Source organism: Rhinoderma darwinii, chromosome 3, assembly GCF_050947455.1.
Source record: "Rhinoderma darwinii isolate aRhiDar2 chromosome 3, aRhiDar2.hap1, whole genome shotgun sequence".
Classification (NCBI taxonomy): Eukaryota; Metazoa; Chordata; class Amphibia; order Anura; family Rhinodermatidae; genus Rhinoderma; species Rhinoderma darwinii.
Window position 1 is genome coordinate 416,485,511 of NC_134689.1, and position 8,943 is coordinate 416,494,453.

At 45.2% G+C, this 8,943-nt stretch overlaps 1 long non-coding RNA gene across 1 annotated transcript; it reads right to left on the reverse strand.

Annotated features, from left to right (window-relative positions):
* Positions 1-2,004: 2,004 nt before the first annotated feature.
* Positions 2,005-8,476, reverse strand: LOC142748426 (uncharacterized). Its single transcript, XR_012882257.1, has 2 exons — positions 8,293-8,476; positions 2,005-2,113 (listed from the first exon to the last, which is right to left on the reverse strand). It is a non-coding gene; the product is annotated as an uncharacterized LOC142748426 (long non-coding RNA).
* Positions 8,477-8,943: the final 467 nt, after the last annotated feature.

The window sequence follows — 8,943 nt, forward strand, 5'->3', positions numbered from 1 at the left end:
GTCGCGGTTCTTGTATTTGATTTTACATATCAGGAATTTCCAATAGACCTAGGTGTGTGGAGGCTACTTCAAAAGTATGTGCCCCCCTACTCCCGATGCAGAACCTCCTATTGAGACCCCCTCCGCATCACAGAACACCCAAATAATCCAGTCATACGCTGCCGGAAAGTGTCCTGACAGCACTGCCCGGCGATATCTTTCTATAGGGTTAGTATAAGAATGGGGGGGGGGGGTACCGGCTGCGGGCGCCCGGCCATTAGCGCTGCCTTCAGTAATGGCAGCAGGTGCAAACGCAGGGGAGTTCTCAAACGCATACATTTTAAACCAAGTAATTTTCCCCGCACTCCCGCTACCCTCTGGTTTTTACACTACAAGTATTAGAACGCACGTATCCCCCAGAGAAGTCCTTTATATTATAAGCTCTAGTATACAGGACTAGGCTAGTGGATAAGTGCTGATTACTGTAGAGTAAAAACCAGCGTAGATAGTCCCCCCTGTAGATTGTGCTATACAGTGCCACCTATAGATAGCTCCCCACACTGCCTGCTGTCAATAGTGCCCCCTGTACACCCTGCTACACGCTGCCCGTTGTCAATAGTGCCACATACTGCCTGGTTTCAATAGTGCTGCACAGTGCCCCCTGTAGACAGTGCCACATACTGCTCGCTGTCAAAAGTACCACACAGTGGTTGGTATCAATAGTACCACACAGTACCCCCTGTGAATGCTACAGTACCCCCTTACATAGTGCGACACAGTGCCCCCTGCAGATAATGCCATAGTGTGCCCTGTAGGTGGTGCCACACACTGACCGCTATAGATAGTGCCCATGTAGACCGGGTCGTATTTAAAGTTGATGCTGCCCTAGGCACTTTAAGGCTGGGTTCACACGACCTATTTTCAGACGTAAACGAGGCGTATTATGCCTCGTTTTACGTCTGAAAATACGGCTACAATACGTCGGCAAACATCTGCCCATTCATTTGAATGGCTTTGCCGACGTACTGTGCAGACGACCTGTCATTTACGTGTCGTCGTTTGACAGCTGTCAAAAGACGACGCGTAAAATTACAGCCTCGTCAAAAGAAGTGCAGGACACTTCTTGGGATGTTTTTGGAGCCGTTTTCTCAGACTCTATTGAAAACAGCTCCAAAAACGGCGCGAAAAACGCAGCGAAAAACGTGAGTTGCTCAAAAAACATCTGAAAATCAGGTGAAAACAGCTCCGTATTTTCAGACGTTTTTGGCTCAGCGTGTGAACATACCCTTAGGCGTTTTTTATTTTCAATAAAATGGTTAACGAGGGTTGTATTTTTTTCTGTGTTTCGTTTTAATTTTATTACTATTGCCTTAGTAATGGCCGCTGACTGATTGACAGTGTCCATTACTAAGGCGGGGCTTAGTGTTAGCCAATGAAAAGGCTAGCAGTAACACCCCCCATATTACTCCGTACCCACCGCCAGTAGGGCTACCTGAAAGCCAGGTACGATCCAGAACTGATGATCGTCCAAAGGGGCGGCCGCAGGCTGGTATTAGGCTGGGAAAGACCAACAACAATGGGCCTTCTCACCCTGGTAATGCTGCTGCTGCTGTGTTGTATCTGACTGGTTATGAGAAATGGGGATGGGACCTCATGATGTTTTTTTTTTTTAATTAACAAAAAGCGATGTGGGGCCCCCCCATTTTTCATAACCAGCCAGATACAACACAGCAGCAGCCTAGTACTAGCATGGTGGGGAATGGCCATTGTTTTTGGGCTTTCCTAGCCTAATACCAGCCTGCGGCCGCCCCAGTACCCGACCATCGCTGCAGATGGTTGGGTGCTGGATCATACCCGTTTCTTCCCGGTATCCCTGGCAGTGGGTACCTGTGTATTAATGGGGGGGTTACTGCTAGTCTTTTCACCGGCTAACATTAAGCCCCGCTTTAGTAATGGATGCCGTATATCAGACAGCGGCCATTACTAAGACAGTAGTAATTATAAAAAAACAAAAAAAAAACAGCATTAACACATTCAAAATATTTTATTAAAATAAAACCGTCGTCGTTCTATTGGAATTAAAAACGCCGTCTTCGAAGTAGTCCTCGAATCCGAAGTAGTCCAACAACCGAACCTGTAATAAAACACAAAAAAAACATTAACACTAATAAATAAAAAAGTAAAACTATTATCACACTAACTTTCCTGGGTCTGTGACCGTTAACTATGTAGTGATAGATCTAAGCTGTCATTGGTTAGTTTACATCACGTGGTCCCAGGTTATGTCTGGGTCAATGGTCTACAATGGTCTACTTTTAAAAGAAGGCAAATGAATTTAGATAACTGGCCACCATGTGATGTAAACTAACCAATGGCAGCTTAGAGCTGTCACTACTTAGTTTATTGAGCCTTGTAAGTGGCGCAGGATCACCCGAGATGCGCCAGAATTTTGCCGCATCTGGGGTGCGTGCGCCACTATGAACCTGGACTGCTTCAGATAAAGAGGAAACTCCGCACTAGGAGTTACTAGATACACACATATATATGTATATACACACGTATACACAAACACACACACACACACACACACACACAAACACATATATACACACAAGCATATACACACACACAAACACACATATATATACACACACACACACACACGGCTGACACAGATGTGAACAAAGCCTTAGAAGTGATCGGTAACAACTCGATCCTGCGTGTTACATGAATTGGGGGGCCCAGTCAGATAAGTTCCCCCCCCCTATGATAAACCCCTAGCTACGCCTCTGATACACATTTACACACACACACACACACACACACACACACACACACACACACACACACACACACACACACGTATATATACATACACACATATATATATATATATATATTCACACACACACACACACACACACACATATATAAATATATATATAGTAAATCCTTTCAAATATATATATATACACACACACACACACACACACACACACACACACACACACACACACACACATATATATATATATATACACACACACACACACACATATATATATATATATATATATATATATATACACACACACAAAACAAACACACATATATAATATATATACACACATATATCATTGTACACACACACACACACACACACACACACACACACACACACACACACATATACCCACATACACATTTATACACACACATATACACACACATATACACACACATATACACACACGTATATACACACACATATATATATATATATATATACACACACACATATATATGTATATATACACACACACATTTCCGTACGTATGGGCCGTCTGGAGATAAGTGAGGTTCTTGTGGACCGTAAATATCAAGATGGGATGAACTGCGCCCTCTAATAGATGTCTCCAATCCTCCAGAGCCAATTTGATGGCCAGTAACACCTGATCCTCAATTGGGTAGTTGCGTTCTGCGGAAGAGAAAAGCATAGAGTAATAGCCACATACCATTGACTTGCCCTTAGAACCTCTCTGGAACAGGAGTGCACCAGCACCGACAGAGCAGGCATCCACCTACAATGAGAACTATCGAGAAACATCTGGAAGATGGAGGATAGAGGCTGACATGAAGGCACTCTTCAGGCTATTAAATGTGGCCTCTGCTTCTGGAGTCCACACCTTGGCGTTCATGCCTTTCTTGGTGAGGTTAGAGATAGGAGATGTCAGTGAGGTGAAGTTTGGAATGAACTGTCCGTAGAAACTGGAGAATCCCAGGAAGCGCTGTATGGCCCTCAAGCCTTGAGGGCGTGGCCATTCCAGGACGGACTTTACCTTTTCAGGATCCATATTGGGACCTTGAATCGAGATGATGTAGCCTAGGAAGGGTGGAGCATCTTTCTCAAACACGCACTTCTCATACTTGGCGTACATGCGATTCTCCATTAACCGCAGCAAAACTTGATGGACATGTCTCCGATGAGTGATTGGATCTGGAGAAAAAATCAGGATGTCATCAAGATAGACCACAACACGAACATAGAGGAGGTCACAGAAGATGTCATTAACAAACTCCTGGAAGACCACGGGAGCATTACATAGGCCGAAGGGCATTACTAGATATTCATAGTGTCTGTCACGGGTGTTAAATGGCGTATTCCATTCGTCACCTCGGCAAATCCAGATTAGGTTGTAAGCCCCACGCAGGTCTAGTTTATAAAAAATCTTGGCTCCACGTATACGATCAAACATTTCAGAAATCAATGGCAATGGATACCTATTTTTTACCGTGATCTGCAAGGACGCAGAGAACCATCCTTTTTCTTGATGAAGAAGAACCCGGCTCCTGCCGGGGAGGAAGACTTCCGTATGAATCCCCTCTCCAAGTTCTCCTTAACATAGGCGGACATGGACAGAGTCTCTGGCAATGAGAGAGGATATACCCTACCACGGGGAAGGTATGCATCAGGAACTAGGTCGATAAGACAGTCATACACCCGGTGTGTGGGCAGCGTCTCCGCCTCTTTCTTGCTGAAGACATCCGAAAATGCAGAATAATGACCGGACAATCCTGCCAAGGACCGAGGCAGAGGAGACTGAGCTGAACTAATCTGTACCAGGCAACATTTGAGACACTCTGAGCCCCACTGGAGAACCTCTCCAGAATTCCAGTCCAGGACTGGGGCATGTAGTCGGAGCCAGGGCAGGCCCCGCAGCACAGGATTGATGGCTTTAGCCAGGACAAAGAACAAGAGGAGCTCGGAGTGGAGGGCTCCCACTTAACTTCAGTGACTTGGTCACAGCTATAACTGGGTCTGGCAGAGGTAGTCCATTCACAGATGCAACCATCAACGGCCTCTCCAGAGGGGTAGTGGGCAATTGGAGAAGATCCACCAGGTCTCTACAAATGAAATTAGCAGCGGATCCAGAGTCCGGATACGCAGAGACCCGATGCGTTTTCTCGCCGGACACTATGGTCACGGGAATTAATAATTTAGACGAAAGTCCTTCTTTACCCAAGGTTGTCTCTCCCACCAACCCTAGGCTCTGGGGCTTTTGGGGACACAGACGCACAAGATGGCCTCTGAGGCCGCAATATAGACAGAGTCCCGAGGTGCGTCTGCGTTGTCTCTTCTGGGTAGACAGCTTAAACTGGTCCATCCTCACAGACTCCTTAGGAGGATCAGCATCTGAGGACAGCAGGGGTTGCTGCAAAGTAGGGACCGGGCTAGGGAGTCCTCCCTCCCGACAAGCCTCTTGGAGCCATTCTCGGATCCTTATATCAATCCGGGTGGCCAGAAGGATGAGGTCATGCAGGGTAGATGGTAGGTCCCGGGCGGCAAGCTCGCCCTTAATCTTAGGAGACAGTTCCTGCCAGAACGTAGCCACCAGGGCCTCATTGTTCCACAACAGTTCTCCTGCGAGGGTGCGGAAGTGGATGGCGTACTCGCCCATGGAGGTGTCTCCCTGGCGTAGGTTCATCAAGGAAGCGGCTGCAGACGATACTCGTCCAGGCTCCCCAAACACCATGCAAAATGTCCGTAGGTACCCTTGGAAGTCACGGGTCTCTGGTCCTTGTCTCCCCAGATAGGGTCCGCCCATGCAAGGGCCCTGCCAGTGAGGAGAGAGATGTTGAAAGAGACCCTTGCGCTATCAGATGAAAATGCCCTTGCATACAGGCTAAAGTGGATCTGGGACTGGTTCAAAAATCCACGGCATGTCCTTGCATTTCCATCATAGCGTTCAGGAAGTGGCAAAGAAAATTGGGGATCAGCACTGCCAGGAGGTGTAGTTTGAGGATCAGTACTGCCAGGAGGTGTGGTAGCAGGATCGGCAGCTTGCACCTCTAGCCAACGTGCAATAATGTTCAAGGTCTGGAGGAATTGGACCTGTTGAGACCAGAGGTCTAGCATATCCGTCCGCATCTCTTGTGACGTCATCATGGTCTTGGATTGACCAGCGGGGTCCATGGTCTGAGCCTACTGTCACGTTGGGTATGTGGACCCACTGGGCCGTGCCTCCTTGACGGTATGGCAGCTGACGAACAGGACACAGGTCACAGTCTATAATTCGTATAGTGTACCTGTGGTAGCTCAGACAGTAGCAAGACAGGCTCGGCTGGGACTAGGCAGCAGGCAGGCGCCAGGCATGGTGTAGCAGGACAGGCATGGTATACAGCACAGCACGGTACTTGACCAGGATAGCACGGGATACAGGTTACAGGAAGCAGGAACGGGAAACACTGGGAACTGGAAAACACTTAGGAGACCATTTGCTTAGACAGACTAGGGTAACAACAACAAGGCTCAGACAAGGCAAGAAGGAGCTTGGCCCCTCTTATAGTCCAGGGCTCATGGGCAAATTTTGTACTAATTTCAGGTGCACACCCTGGCTCATTAAGAGCAGGCACAAGCGTGCGTGTGCACCCTGCAGGACCCGACCGGAAGAAGCGGAGTGCGTGCTGGTGTCTCCCGAGGAGGAGATTGGGACCAGCGCTCGATGCTCCATGTCTGCGGACGTCAGGAGGTAAGTGAGCGTGACGGTCCGCAGTCATGGGCATGACAAACATATATACACTCACACACACACATATATACACACACACATATGTATATACACACACATATATAAACACACATATATAAACACACATATATATACACACCAGTGGCGTAGTAAGCGGGAGGGACTATGCTATTGATTCCACCGAAAAAACGGAAACCTTACGAAACGGAGACATACAGAAACCATTAGCAATGGAAAAACGGAAAGCTATAGTTTCCCTCTGGTTTCCGTTCGGTTTCCATTCGTGGGTTCCCCTGACGGAAAGGTCTGACTGAACCCATGAACGGAGCCCTGACACAGATGTGAATGAATTATAATAAACCTACAAGAAACCTCAAAACAACCTAAAAAGCACAAAATTGCAGGGGACATAGCACCCCAATAGAGTATAAGGATAAATCACTGCCATATATTGTAAAAAAATATACATCTTTATTAATACATAACAATACATGGTATCACAGTAATAAATATAGTAAATAAAGCGGATCATACATAGAGAGAAATAGCGATCAGGTATAGATGACAACATACCATAAGGGAAACAAAAGACAACCAATCTCAAGAACGTCCCATATCTAACATGCCATGAATAAAAATGTAACAAGATGCCAAAAGGCAATAGATACAGAATAACTGTATGTGTCTAATAGATACTGCCTAATGCAGTGCATGCATAGCAGACAGCCGCTGAGAATTGACAGCGCATATACAAAAAACGCTAATGCATGTCGCATCTAATATACTGTATAGACGGAACAACATACCTGTAGACATGATAGAGGCAGAGATGGCACAAAAACGCCTCGACGCGCGTTTCACCCACGACCGGCTTCGTCAGGAGGCTGACTACAATTAAAATCCAGGAGGTTTAAATAGAGGTTGCTGGCGGAAAACAATTCATTGATAGCTCCTGTGGACTGCACATACAAGCGGTGCTCAGGATACATGATGCGAGTCATCTATTGGGGTGTTATGTCCCCTGCGCTTTTGTGCTTTTTAGGTTGTTGCAGATGTGAATGAAGCCTTAGACAGCTCGATCCTGCGTGTTACATTAGGGGGGCGGGGGGCCCAGTCAGATGTTTTGCCCCCTCTGTGTTAAACCCCTAGCTACGCCTCTGATAAACATATATATATATATACACACACACACACACACTCACATATATACACACAAATATATACACACACACACATATATACACACACACACACACACATATATACATGCACACAAACATATATACACACACACACACATATATATATATATATATAGCACACAAGAAGACAGCAGCACTCACTAATGAATAATCGACCAGGTGCCCAGCAAAACGTCCCGATCCTAGGACGTATAGTAATATATAGCAGAAGAAAATTTGCAGCACTCCAACATGAAAAAAATGGTGGTTTATTCAATCCAAACTAACAGCAACGTTTCAATCCTACAATAGGATCTTTATCAAGCCTAGTGACACATCTACTCAGCAAGTTTATATATGTTTGAGACTCTTTTACATAATTAGTCTCATTATAAAACAATCAAATACAAAGTGTATGAAAACAAACATCATATATTGTGTACGGTATCATCATAAACATAGACATGATACAGAAAATACAGAAGTGTGTATGTGACATCGTGAATAACAATACATAATAACAAAAACATTAAAAACAACTGATTACATTATAATCATTTATGCAGCAGTGGTGTAAAATCCATTGGCATATCCTCACTCACCAATCAGAACTTCAGACTCAACTACTCCATTCAAGTGTGTTGCAGCACTCTGCTGCATCCCTCGTGGTAATTGAAATTTGACACATCAGTGTAATCCCCCGAGGCGGAAGTAAATCATCACTCCGCAGCAGAGAGCATAGATCGCATCCATATGATGTAATGCGTGTCAATGCGTTCCACTGAGTCGCCCCATGTATCATGGCATCATAAGTTGCTAAGCAACTGCTGTAACATTACTATAAACATCCATTGACACGGCTATGTCAGTCAAAAAGTCATGAATGTAAAAAATACAGATATATTAGTAAATGCTCCCTATAGTAAGTGATGGAGATATTAGGAATATCTAAAAGTAGCTTTATATCGGCTTTTAAAGATGATCCACACGTGGGTTCAAAGACCTCTGTATACAACCAAGTACTCAGAACGATCTTGTTCCCAGAGTTATGGGACCACATAGTCACGTCTTCACGTGTCCAGGATGTCACATTATCCTCATACGTGTAACGGACCCATATTATCACACTAGTGATATGCTATATCATAAGACAAAAGAATGCATGAGAATCCCTCTCGCTTTTAATATCTCTCTATCACTTAGAAACCTAATAGGAGACTAGAAACAATTCAACAAATAATAAACATATTTTA